This window comes from Crocodylus siamensis, chromosome 4 (assembly GCF_052110815.1).
Source record: "Crocodylus siamensis isolate JL-2025a chromosome 4, ASM5211081v1, whole genome shotgun sequence".
NCBI classification, from domain to species: domain Eukaryota; kingdom Metazoa; phylum Chordata; order Crocodylia; family Crocodylidae; genus Crocodylus; species Crocodylus siamensis.
In genome coordinates, this window is record NC_143398.1 from 49,276,568 (window position 1) to 49,290,394 (window position 13,827).

The following is a 13,827-nucleotide window of genomic DNA, read 5'->3' on the forward strand; positions in this document are numbered from 1 at the left end:
CAGTTCCTTAGTCCTGCCCAGTCCAAGTGTGGGGGCAGGTTGGGCTGTGGTATGTGCAATTGGTCCTGCCACCCCCGGGTGTACAGTAGGGCTATGGTGGCAGCAGGACTCATTTCCTGGCAGCCCCAGTGGTGGCAGCTCCTTCTGGCTATAACCACCGCCAGATCTGGCCATGATGCCTGGGCACCCCAGTGAGTCCACCCTGCACTCACTACTGGAGGCGGGACCCAGACAGACAGGGCAGTTGGGATAGGGCCATGGGCAGGTGGGGAACAATGTTTAATAGTGGGACAGGCGGGTAAGGCTGGGACCACAGGGTGGGATCATGGGGCAGTGACAGCATAGCGCCAGAGATGAGCTGTGATCCATGGCCTGCACAGCCCTGCGACAGGAGCAGGTTCTGCAGGCAAGGGCATGCTAGGAGCAGATTGTGGCTCTGCCCAAGGCCTTGGCCCCACACTGTCACTGCCCCAAGATTCCAGACCTCGCCCTCCCTGCACATGTCCCAGCCACAGGTCTCTCCATGGAGAGCCAGCATCACTGGACAGTTACTACATGCAGTGGGCATCTGGGGCAGAGCCACAATCTTGTCCCTGTATGCCCCTGCCTGTGGAACCACTGCCCGCTGCAGGGGAATGCAGGCAGCAGAGCATGGCTCTGCCCTAGGCCTCGGCCCTGCACTGTCACCACCCTGCGATCCCAGCCCAGGCCCCACCCACCCACACTTCCTGTTTCCAAGGTGTCACTCCCTGCCTGCCTGAGACCTCATCCCTACAATTATTAGCATAGAGCAGGGCCAGAGTATGAATAATTGTATAGGATGGTTTGGATAGAGATGATCCTACCCCGGGCAAGGGATTGGACTAGATCACTTCTGGAGGTCTATTCAAGCTCTCTTTTCATGGAGCAAACTTTTATTCTCCCTTCTCAGCCAAGGGGTATACTCAACAGGAAGGCAGAGAAGGCACTTCAGGGATGCTGTCAAGGCCAACTTAAAAAAAATGTAGCATTAATGTCAGCTTGTGGGAGACTATTGGTCAGGGCCACCTCAAATGGAGGAAGAGTCTACTGCAGGGATTTCAGTACTTTGAAACCTTACAACAATAGGAGATAGAGTAGTGGATACAGGAGAAACAGCCTGTCATAGACCAAATCAAGAATCCAGTGCCACATGGAAACTTGTCTGAGCTGCAGTAGAGTCTGTTGATCCTGGATAGGCCTCCTCAGCCATCTTTGGACACGCAGACAAGACAATCATGAAAGATAATCATCCTTGATTGTGAGAGATTGCCAAAGAAGACTTCTGTATAATTTCTATGATTTCTGTCTACCATACATTGCAGGCACAGTAATGACTCCAGTGTAGACATTTTATAGCAAAGAACTAGGGCCAAACTGAAGTCCTTGAGAGCTTCAGCATCTAAACATTTCCCTTTATTTGAACAGAGGATGTAAGCAGGCACTTGTAAAGAGCTTAACTATAGCAACAGACAGGAAACAAAAAGGGAAAGACCACTTTCATTTATTCTTTTTATTGGAGAACTGGTAATAGCTGCATCCAAATTTTCATTGACCACATGATGGGCCGTTTGTTTATGAAGTGTCATCTTGAGTCTACATGAGGATAAACTAGCCAAATTGAATTAAAAAAAAATGGAAGCATTATTACCTCGGTGATTTGAAACGTTCTGCTAAGGAAGTCTTTTTCTGACAACATTTTGTTAAAAGGGGACAAAGGATAGTTTGGTTCTAGAACTTAACTTAGTCATGGAGGAGTATTGACAGCTGCTTTAGCACATTTATCACCCACCAGTGACTTTTCAATTCTCTGCCAAGAAATAGTTTACTAGACAGAATTCGTCTTTGTTATTCTATACTAAAAGTAGCCTTCAAGAGCCTAGGAGCCATTAGGGTATGAGAGAGGCTAATTTTTACATTAGCTGGTCTCAGGTGATGATCAGCTAGATAGTCTACAAGCACTTTGGTGAAGAAAAATGAAACTCTGATGACTATATGATCAGACATCATGCTCTTTCTGCTTGGTTAGTTAACATCCTATTTCCAGTACATAAATTCTACATGGTACCCTTGAACATGCACTAAAAACATGTACCGCTTATTCATCTGTATTGTCACTACATTTGTGGCCCATATTGTTGATTATACAGCATCACTCATAATTTAACTAAAGCAAGATCAGAAAAATTGCATTTTGGGTCAAATTATCATTTAAGTTTGATAATTCTTGTTGGCACAGAGGGCTATGTATTCATCTGGCCTCAACCTGCCAAGTACATTTTTGCACCCAATTTTTTTATATACAACTTAAAATATGTAAGAACAGCTGATTGAGTTCTTCCTTATGTGACTTCTACATACAGCTACCTATTCGCACTCACAAAAGTGACACACAAACTGCTGCATAAATAAAAAGATACCTTCCCCCTGCCAAGGAAAGAATATTTAAAAAAACCCCAAACTAGGGGGATAAGCTTTAGAATAGGCTGTAGTATGTCAGTTTCCAAAAAAAGTTTTCTCTACACGTGAGCAATTATTGTGAATTGGCATGTGCTTGGTTTGGTTCTTACAGGTCTGATGGAGTAATACGGTCATAATACCATTTTAAAACGCTCTTTTCTGTATTCATTTCTAATCTTTTCTTTGTTCTTTATCATTAATTCTCATAAAGCACAGCAAATAACTTCACCACTGCTGGATAATTCTACTTTCATTCAAGTGCAAGTTCACAACAATCAAGTGGTTGGATTCACAGGTTGCATGATTCAGCTATCCAGACTGAAGCTAGCTGGTCATTAGTCTTTGAATGGCTCTAGTCATAGCCTTCCTATATAAGAAGGCACCATGTCAGAATCCTAAAGAACTCAAATTGTATAATAAACTACAAACATAGTGGAAGGCATGAAGAAGGTAAGCAATCTATGTTGTATTGCAGTAGCTATAATTGCTTTCATTGCTTATATTGTTATTTTTCTTTTTATATAATGAATTATTTAGCCATTAAGATAAAGTTAATCTTGTTATGATTTACTTTTCAAAATATTTTAATCAGTCATTATTAGTGTTCTGGAATTAACCATCTATTTGAAACGTCCTATTGTTTTATGCATAAATATATTTGACCTATTGGTCTCATGGTTTGAGAACTTAAATATGGTATAAGAAAAATGCTTATGTAAGGTCTGTGGTATGTCTGGCATCTTTAAAAAGAGCTAATGAAAGAATGAAGGATGTATGTATATGACAACGTGAAGGAAGACAGTTCTCTTGCATCAGGTGAAAATAGCCTTCTGTGGTTTAACAGTTAGAGGTTGCAGTGACGTCGAGTCAGCAGTTAAAGATTACCAAATAGTAGATCATGCTTCACTCTGATGGCTGAAGACTGCAAACAATGACCCCTCTGAAGACTGCAGAGTGCAAAGCCAGAAGATCATGTCCTACTAATCTCAGCCTGTCAACAGGACAAGGAGGATGGCCTTCACATCTAACTCAGCAGAATTCATAGGCTTGTATGGACAGCTATCACTGTAAAGAATGAACACAAAGAAAAGGCTTTGGGTCTGTCCACCCGCAAGAAGGAGTGTTGGGTGCATCAACAAGACCTGACTCCATCCCTTGTGGTCAGTCTGGCTGGCCACCAGACTGACCTGAGTGACTTTAGAACTTGGTAACACCTTAACTTTTGCAGGACTGTCTAACTTCTGTGTGTGCGCTTGTTTCTTTTGTATGAATGAATGAGTACGCATAGGAATGAATGAAGCAGATAACCTTATTGCTCTTTATTCTTTTCATGTTCCATGTTTTATGTTTCAATAAATGCGGCATTGTGCCTTATCCCCTGATAAGATTCTGGCTTGTTCTTAATTCACACTGTATGCCCCGTGCGGACAACATCTGTAAGTAAACATGTCTTGTGAGCTTTAATTTTTAACTTTAGCCTATATTCTAAATTCTTTTGTTTTTGCTTCTGCTTTCCTTCTCTATACATTCTGTTTGCATGTGCCTATTTATTTCTTTTTCAGTTTAATTCTAATAAAATTTCATTTCAGTTTCTTTTTTCATTGTTGTTATATCTATTTATAGGGGAAAATACTAGTTGCTTATTTTTAGTGATAGTGGTTAAATGAGAGGAGTAAAGAGCTGTTAGATTCTATCTACATAAAGCAAAAGAAGCTATAATTAGGCTGTGTGCGCTAACGAATAAGGGGTGTTGATTAGAGTCATACTTAATTTCACACAAAGATGTGTGAACCTTTCATAACAAAACTTGAAAGAAAGCAAGATTCACCAAGTTTATGTGTTTGTTTACTGAAGCAAAACTCTCAGCCAATTTGCTGAAGTTAAACGATCTTTCAGCAAATTTTTGTGGCTTTCAGACTGGACTGAGTTATTCTGGGCTTCATTCTGGCTTGAATTGATGATACCATTCTCCCAAAAGACTGCAAGTAGATTAATAAGCTAGTATGATATTACATCAGTTGCTGAAAGCAGAGGCATAATTGGGTGGTTTGACACTAGTGCATGGGACAGTGTCTGTCATTGTGCTGCTGGCCTGGGAGCAAAGCTGATGCTACTTTTCTGCCCCCTCTAGGTTGGCACCTGGGGCTGGTGCCCTGTCATTCCCTTCTCCACTCAGGGGCAGACTTATTGCTGTATTTAGGATCAGGAAGAAATATTATCCCATGATTAATTTGGTAGCATATACTGACAACCTTTCATAGGTCCATGTTGTGTCAGGATTGATGGTAGCCTTATGTAGTGTTTAGATTATGGATTGTATGGGATGGTTTGGATAGGGCTGATCCTGCTTCAGGCAGGTGGTTGGACTAGACAGCATCTGGAGGTCCCTTTCCACCCTACTTCTTTATGATTCTATGATTCTCTATGATTGATTCCCAAGTTCTTCTGAGATAGTTGGCTAGCATGGTCTAATGCATGCTAGCCATGCTTGGTCAGGGATGATTTAGGAGTAGCATCCTTGCATCTTTGCAGGAGGGTTAGACAAGGGTTGGATCCTTCCAACCCTAGGATTCTATGAGCATAACTACATGTGCATTAACACGTCATAGTTACTGCTCATTAAGTTTAGTACCATAATAACAGGTAATAACTCAATGCACATTAACTGGTGCTACTGCACAGTAGCATCACTAAAAAGGCATGTGCCAGCTCTACTGTGCAGTAGACTAATTCTGTGCACATGGCTCATTTAGCATGGCTTTAGCCATGACATGCTAATACGCAGTTGAATTAGTCTACTGTGCATTTAGCCTCTCGTGTAGAAGCTCCCAGTGGGTTACTGAATTAAAGATGAGCCACTCAACTGTTTGATGCAGATTTTACCTCAAAGGCCACTGCTTTTCCACTCAGCTGGAGCTCATTTGATATGAGACATGGTAACCTTTTCAATAAAATCTGGTGCAAACATCTGAATCACCACAGCCATTCCAATCAGTTGTCTGCTGTAGGATTACATACCCCTGATCAGTTTGACCCTTATTGTTGCAGAGGGATAAAAAACTTAACTCCCTGGGGTATGTGGGTTCTACTGTACTGCATAATTTAGTGCAGAGTAGGGATCGCTCTGAAGTTACAACTCTCTTTGGACAAGAACGGGTGTTCATTTCTATCCGTAGAATTTTCTGAGAAATTTCTACTGCTAGAAATAATTCCAAGAGAGGGAACAGCATGGGCATTCAGCCTGCAACTATCCCCTGTTCCCCACACCTTGCCAAGACCAGGATAAACCCAGTCTAGGGAAAGTGTGGAAATCAGTGGGCTACTCCATTCCTTCCACTCCTGGGGGTAGGAGTAAGGTGGGAAGAGGATAGTAGCATGGCAGGGGAAGGGAACTGCTTGTACTAGCATGTTTGTTTGTTCTCAAATCCTATTATTACTTTTGCCTGTGGATTATTTCATTTGTCAAACTGCTGCAGATTAATCTACGACATTATGTATGTATGACGTTATAGGGTTAGAGTGGGAAGTGCTGAAAATAACAGAGAATTTCACATGCAGAGTCACAGCCTGCAAATTAAAACAGTTGGCATGCATAAAAGGCTGGTAAAGGTATTTTTTAATTTTTTGCAATACCTAAGTATATATCAGCAATAGCTATTCTCCATGATGATAAACATAAGGCATTCAAACTCTTTGAAAAATAGATGAAAGTCTCACTGAACTTCTGCTTAGCATTTGTTGCATGAGAAACCAAAAATAGGTGCTCAAGATTAGTCAGTATTTCATATAATGTAAAATGTGCTGTCAAGCCCTGGCTTTTTTCTTGAACTTCAGTGCCATATGCATAAGAGCTGAAACTTATATATGGACCCCATTCAGACTCAACTTGGATTAACACTTGCCTAACATGTTGAATTGTGGGCTACGGAAGTTCTTCCAAGACCACTAGCAAGTGATAAAGACTTGGCTCATTCTGAGGTTGCAACTCTCTTTGGATAAGAACAGGTTTTCATTTTTAGTGGTAGAAATAGTTAATCTACTTCTACTACTAGAAATGATTCCAGTAAGGAGAACAACATAGGAATTCAGCCTGCAGCTGCCTCCTATATCCCCTGTTCCTCACACTTTCCTGAGATCAGGATGATCCAAGGTTGGAGAAAATTTGGGAGCAGTGGCTGCTCCCTTTCTCCCATTCCTAGGCGGGAGGGAAGGAAGGGAGAGGGAAGTAGAGCAGAAGGGAATGGGAATAAATTTCTCTGTCCTTAGATTTCAGTAGACCATTTCAGATTTTTTCATGGGGTGGGGAACTCACAAACCAGATATATATTTATATCTTTTCAGGTAAATGAAATATCTTCCAGCTCATGGATTCAGTCTTAATCCATTTTAAGTAAAAAAACACTATTGCCTGTACCCTTCTCATGGTGACACTTCCTATCTCTTTCTCTTAAGGCCTTCTCTTGCCTTCAGAGACCTGACTTCTCCTCCTTTGGGCAGTACAGATCTCCTTTCCAGATCTCCTGAACTACATGAACTGAGTAAATCCACTGTCTATTCATATTCAATTCATTTCACAATCATTCTATCTCACCTTATTCAGAAATTAACACCTCAGTTAGACATCTTAATGCAAAAATACTAGAATACTAAGGTATACATCATGGTGCTAGAGATATACATATTACATTGAAATCTGTGAAACCTTACAATTATTTTGTCAGAAATTATCAAATTGTGTAATTATAAATTGCATAATCCATAAAATCCAGGCACTCCCTCAATAGACTCAAAGCACCCCTCCATATCTTTTGTAAATTAAAGTGCCATCCATTTAAAAAACATATTTGTTACAGTGCTTACCTTCTCTTAGAGAGACTGTAGACATTGAGGGCAGAGGAATGGTCAGTCAGGGACTCCATGTTAGCCTGTGCTTATCTGCTTCTCTTCACACCTCATAGCACCTTTCAAAGGATCTCAAGGCACCCCTGGATGTCCCAGCACCTGGTTGAGAATCACTGCTTTACAGACTACTTAAGTAATTGCAGAGAAGACTTTCTATTGCAAACATGAAGAAATAGTCATACATTTATGTTGTAAGTCTTCGAATGAAATCCATAGAATTGACCAAGCTACCCACCTTTCTCTCCTAAGCATGGAGCCGTGGATCTGTAGCTTCAGTATATAACTACTGATCGTCTGGGATCAACACAAAGACTTAAGAAAGTTAAATATATTGTTTTTAAAGACAAGGATGCTCTTAAAATAGGGAAAACATAAACAACAAACCACGCAGCAAAGCTAAGAAGTTTCTCAAGCCATTCTATTGTGTTTCAGAAACCATGCTATCTGAAGCTACATATACCTACATTTATTAAAGCCTCACAAATCTATGCCCTTCTAGTTGTGAGAGTACTGAAAAAAAAGCACAACACATTTAAGGAAGGACTTCTCATAAAAATGATTGGGGCGATTGTTCTTATGCAGGAATATTAGATAATTACCATTTAATATGTAGAAAAACAAAAAGAAAAATTAAAAAACACACAAATATCTTATAATTCAATTTTATTTTTTATCTAAGATTTCTTATAAAATATGAACGAAAACAATTCAGTAAAAGTTTTCAGGCATCACCAGGACTGGAAGTTAACATAGCTGATTAAAATTTATGGTAGAATTATGATACTTAGGAATCAATGAGAAGTTCAGAATATACTGTAATGAGCACAATTTTAATATGCTATAGCTGGTTAGAGAAAATGATGAAAACAAAATTTTTAAAATCCCTCTATTACCTTCTATTTCCAGACCACCTCTGATGTGACTTGGGACAGCTAGAATCTAATGAACACATTAGCCTGTAATTCAGCTTGTAACAATTTTTGTTTTTAGCAATACATTTCCCCATTTTCTGACAAACAGTACATTTTATTAACAGTTCCAAACTGCCTTATTCTGCGTTATTTTCTTCCCCACTGCCATATTATATTTCTGTTTGTTAAGTACGGTAGCTTAGACTTCCCCCCTCCAGTGGTCAGTACTACTATTTGAACAGCTGAGCTGAGCTTCTGGAGGCAGTTTCTTCCATACCCATGGCCTAATCATATAGCTGTTTGCCTGTTTAGCCAATGAGGGATATGTTCAGGATCTGGACTCTCATCTCAACGATAAACATTAGACAGCTAATAGATTAGCAGGCTTGCCTTTCTTTGAGGGTCTATCTGGAACACATTGCTTAAGCGTAGTAATTGGAATTATTTAGAGCCATATTGTGCCTTTGAGCTGTGTGAACAGCTCCTATGGACTGTACTGGCATTTAGAAAGTAAAGTTGGTTTTAAATAAGTGCTTTCTCCTTACTATTAGTTTGGGACACAAAGCAGATAAAAATTCTTAAGATAATCAGCACAAGTTTAGAAAAGACTATGATTTTGTTATCCCCAAAGCTTTTTCTTTTTCCCTTGTCTACCTGTTACTCATTTCTTACACCTCTTCTCTGCTTGCTGAATTATGACTTGTAATCCTTTCAGTCTTCAACTGAATGAATAACAGATGGGCAATTACAATACCTATAATATTTAAATGTATTTTACTAGAAGCCTGGCTATCTTTTGAGCTTGTCTATTTCCCTGTTGCTAGTACAGTCTCTATATGGCTTTGAAGAGAGGGCAACCAGTTTTACAGGTATTTACAACAGTCACACTTAATGCTATAGCTAGAGCCCATTGATTTTTAGTGGTTTGTTTTCTTTAATTCCAGTGCATGGTTTTCTGGTTTATTATGATTCTGAGAGACATAAAGCAGATGTGGTAATCAACTTCTATTCACTCATTTTCTCAGGTATATCATTAAAGATTAAAATATATCTTTCAAGAACTATGTTGAAAAATACTTTTGGCAATCTGATGGGGGCAGCTAGATAATATGTTATGTGGACCCAGCACTTTGGAGGGTGTATACACTGAAACAAACTTAATATTTGCATATATTAAACATATGCTAGTTATTGATTGGAAATATAACTGCAAAATAAAACACAGAGGAGGAGACTTTCAAAGTCACTGAAAGGTGCAGAAGTCCAAGCGATTTAAGTTACTAGCGGGGCTTGTCTTTTGAAATTCTCTGCTTTTGAATTCCTCACCCTAAATCTGTAATAAGCCCATGGCCAATGTTCTTCAGCCTCCTGTGAAGGGCCAGAAAACAAAGAAAATACCACATTTCTGATATAGAAGTAAGTGGATAGGAAACATGACAGTAAACACCCACATAGTAAGCCATTTCCACAGGATGAAGCCAAGCTTTGTGGCAGGTGTCTCCACATCATCACACCGAGAAGACTGTAGATGGAATGGAAGGAGTCTGGTCAATTGTTCTGTAAACTATGTGTATCCACCACACTGCACAGGAAATGTGACCAGATAATGCAGGTTCAGTATGATGCAGGAAGTTTCTTTCCTACTAAGATATGCCTAGTTTCTCTCTGTAACTCAGTTTCTGCTTGGGTTATGACACAAAAACAATTTGTCCTTCAACTCTAGATGCTGAGCTCCGTGATCCAGTAACTTGATCATAAATTCACCTATTTTTACGGTATAAGCAGATGCTTGAAAAAATAGATTACTTTAAATTAAAAAAAAGATTAGGCCAAAAAGAACATTTTTCGGTTAAGGTTTGCAAAATTTTCCACATATAGATTCTAATCTCTATTTGAAATACTAAAACATGTTTATTTTAATAACAATACCCCTCAAAGTGTAGTTCACTACTTTGGATATACAGTCTTTCTTCATAAATGAATAACACTTAAAATACAGTATTCATTTTGCAAACTGCACTAGTATTTAAATGAAGCTGCTTTTCAACTGCTTTTGCAAACTGCTTTTCAAGTGATCAAGTTTGTCATGATCTAATCTGTTTTAAATGACCTGTGTCCTACATTTTTTTTTTTTTTTTTTTTTTTACAGATACTGCTATTTATTTGGGATGGAGAAGGAATAATCAGGTTACACAGGAAACCAGTATATTCTGTAAGTCCATTTTTCTTTTTAAGTCAGTAGTGGGTTGCAATTATGGAAACATGGACTGAAGATATTGCTTTTATTATTAAGAACGAATTCTGCCTCAGATACTGTCCTTGGCTCCAACATTTTCAAGAGTTTTATGCAGAGGCTGGAATCTGGTTCATAAGAAAGATTCCAATGTGTTTTGGTACACAAAAGTTACCAGACTCCATGCTTCTTATGACTTCTACTTGTGGGCATCAGAAAAATTAAAGATGAGGGGTTAATTTTTTAACATGTGCTACGTTTTGCACAATGCCAGTTTCAAGATTTAGCATAACACTTCTCTTAATAAGCAAAATGCATTAAAAGTGCGGGTACAGGTATATAAAGGGGTATGTGCGTCTAAAAAGGTCACATCTTGTAAAAGAATATAGCTGTAACACCTTGTTTTTAATACTTTTTTTAGAACCTGATGCACTTTATGTTGTATCCCAAAACCCTATATAAGAGATCTACAGCAAACTACAGAATAGCTATATATAAATACATTTATTAACTGGGGTTCTTAAGGTGGAAGAATGTACTTCCCAGAAAGAATAAAATTCTGTGGGTTATAAATGGGTCAAAAAAGAATTAAACTTTTTATTTATACTCCAGAAATGTAAGCAAGTGAATGAAATGATTTCATATACATTTTTTTTACATCCATCAGCAGTGAAAACACTGTTCATACATCAAATCTATAGCAAAATTTACATCCTTTTTGATAACTATGCCAAATTTTATGGACAAAAACCTTTCATATTGATTTGAACTCCTGAAATAACAAGGGCAAAATGTGCTGCTTTTAATAGCTTTATAGCAATTATAAAGCTAGCATTTCAAAATGCACATTAATATTGGATAGTGCATTTTAAATCCTCTAAAAAAAAAACCCCCTCCAAAATATTTATGTCTAATTTAAGGAAATTTGTAAAAAGAGGTTACGTGACTGATTTTGACCAGGGACATTAAAGTCCAGGATGGTTTATTGTAAGTGTAGTTCAGTAGTTCTATTCCTACCTGACTGTGCTTCGATTCCCTAAATCACAAAGAAATGCATTCTTATGAAGTTAAGCAGCTGTAGACACAGAATGCTGATGATAGTTTCCCCATATCTGAGTTATCTAAAGAAAACCCAGTTAGTGGTAATTCTACCAAATACTTGTAACATTCACATGAAATTTTAATTGATTTTCAAACAGTACAACTGTGCCATGAATTCAACCACATAGAATATAAGCCTTAAGCCCACTAGGTTTAAGCAATTGTGTCTTTGTAGACTAAAACTATGTAAAATAAAATCTGATAACTCCCTGGTGTTAGAGGTAGACAGTTTTCTTTCAAATCCTAGGTTTGGTCCTTTATTTTATTCAGCAGTGAAAGCCATGAATACAGAACGAATAACAGCTGTTACAATTCTCAACCATGACTTCTAACGTCAGAGAATTCAAGGTATGAACACAGTACACAGTAATGAAAAGTATCAAAAATTAGTTTACCTCAAAAAAGATAAATAAAACAGGTATATTCCACCAATACATAAACAGATGTTTGTGCTACAGTTAAAATTTGCTGTATACAAAAGATCATAGTCCCCATCATCAGCTTATGATAGAAGCAAGAATACATGAGCCATTTAAATTGTCAGACAATATGCTTTATAAGGTATGCACAGAAGTTCAAGCAATAAATACATACATTAGTTCAAAGCCTTACAATAGCTACGCAAAGCAGATGCAGAAAAGCAGATTTGCTATTACTAGCAAGCAATGATATCAGAGTAAAAATTCATGAAATGCATTAAAGCAACATTTTTCTTAGAAAAAGTCTGGTCATTTATGGGTCCACCAACATTTTTACATAATATGCACAATTATCAAAATACAGACCAAGCATCTCAGAAAACTCCAAAAAACCTAAAATCTATTTTCAAAGCAATTGCAGTTTTGGAGGTTTTTCTGGTATAATGTGCAAGCAGCTATTTTTTTTTAAATTGTATTTATATAAAACCCATGCAAAACTCTACAGGTATATGCATTCTGTGGCTGAGACTTCCTTTCAAAAGTTTTGTAACTGAGGTATGCATACTTTAGCATTGTAGTCTTAGGCCACCTTCTTGATGGTACAATTATCACGTTTACTTCCAGTCCATCAGAGTCTTTTGAACATGCACTTGAAAGACCCATCATTCCCTTTCAGTTAATCCCCACATTAGATCATTTAAAGGTGAATCCTTCTTTTGATGTAATTACTGTAAACCTTCTGTTGATCATGACCCAAAGACAAACATAATGAAAAGTAGCAGTTACTGTGACGTTCTCACAATTCATGCAATCTGCCATAATTGTTCTAATTTCTTTTGTTTTTGTTTTTTTTTCTTTTGCAGAGGTAGAAGCTTTCAGAAAGCCTTTTGGGTAAGTGGGAAAACCCTTTTGAAAGCCGTTATGTCCTTTTTTTGGCGTGATAGATGACTGTGTGTATCTTTAAGTCTATTTGCTGACTTCAGCAAAGAATAAATGATGAGCTTAGTTTGCAAGAACCAGGACCATCACATGGAACTGGTACATATGTTAAGCTCTAGCAGCCACCTTCTGTCAAAAACTGTTTGTAAAGCAATAACCATAATCAGGTTATGAGGTCCCTTGGTTGGGGGAAAAAGTACTATCAAGACTTGGCACAGCACATGAAAAGCAACACGTAAAGTTTCTAGGTTTTAAGCAAACATCTGACTATGCTATTTTCAACTACACCATAACGCATTATCATATTTTTGGGTTTGGAGTTGTCAAGAAAACCAGCATTCCAACAATTTGGCCTGTGCAAGTCTTCCAAAGGGAGTGTATTGTTAGTGTTAGTATCCCGTATAAGCAGAGGCAGAATTATATGTAACTTTGGTTTGACTGAAAATAAATACCATGGACTACAATTGCTATAATCTTTGCTTTCAGTGTAAAAACTCAGCTAGATCACTTTAAATCAATATGAAATTAATTTTTGGCTTTACTAGACCTTTTATGTTTGGTTCCTACTTTTTTTTTCATTATAACTTAAGACTATAAAAAATAGTACACAACAAAGATTAAGACCATACAAGACATTGTCTAACAACGTGTATTCACCACAGGAAAAAAAACGGACTGAATGGGAAAAAAATAAAACATAATGTATTATATATAACAATATGCAATCTGCATTTGCATCAAGTACATAATTATTTTGGTCAGTGATCCACATATGTTGCTTTCTATCATAACTTCCACTGCAGACTTTGTTCTCACCTCTGTCATAAATGAAAGCAAATCTTCA

At 37.9% G+C, this 13,827-nt stretch overlaps 1 protein-coding gene across 23 annotated transcripts in view; it reads right to left on the reverse strand.

Moving 5' to 3' along the window:
* Positions 1-11,866: 11,866 nt before the first annotated feature.
* FOXP2 (forkhead box P2) overlaps positions 11,867-13,827 on the reverse strand; it is a 651,774-nt gene continuing 649,813 nt past the window's right edge. For all 23 annotated transcript variants that reach the window (XM_090042266.1, XM_090042257.1, XM_090042255.1 and 20 more), the window contains one exon: positions 11,867-13,827. This exon is cut by the window's right edge and continues 1,197 nt beyond it. The gene's annotated coding sequence lies outside the window, so the exon portion shown is untranslated.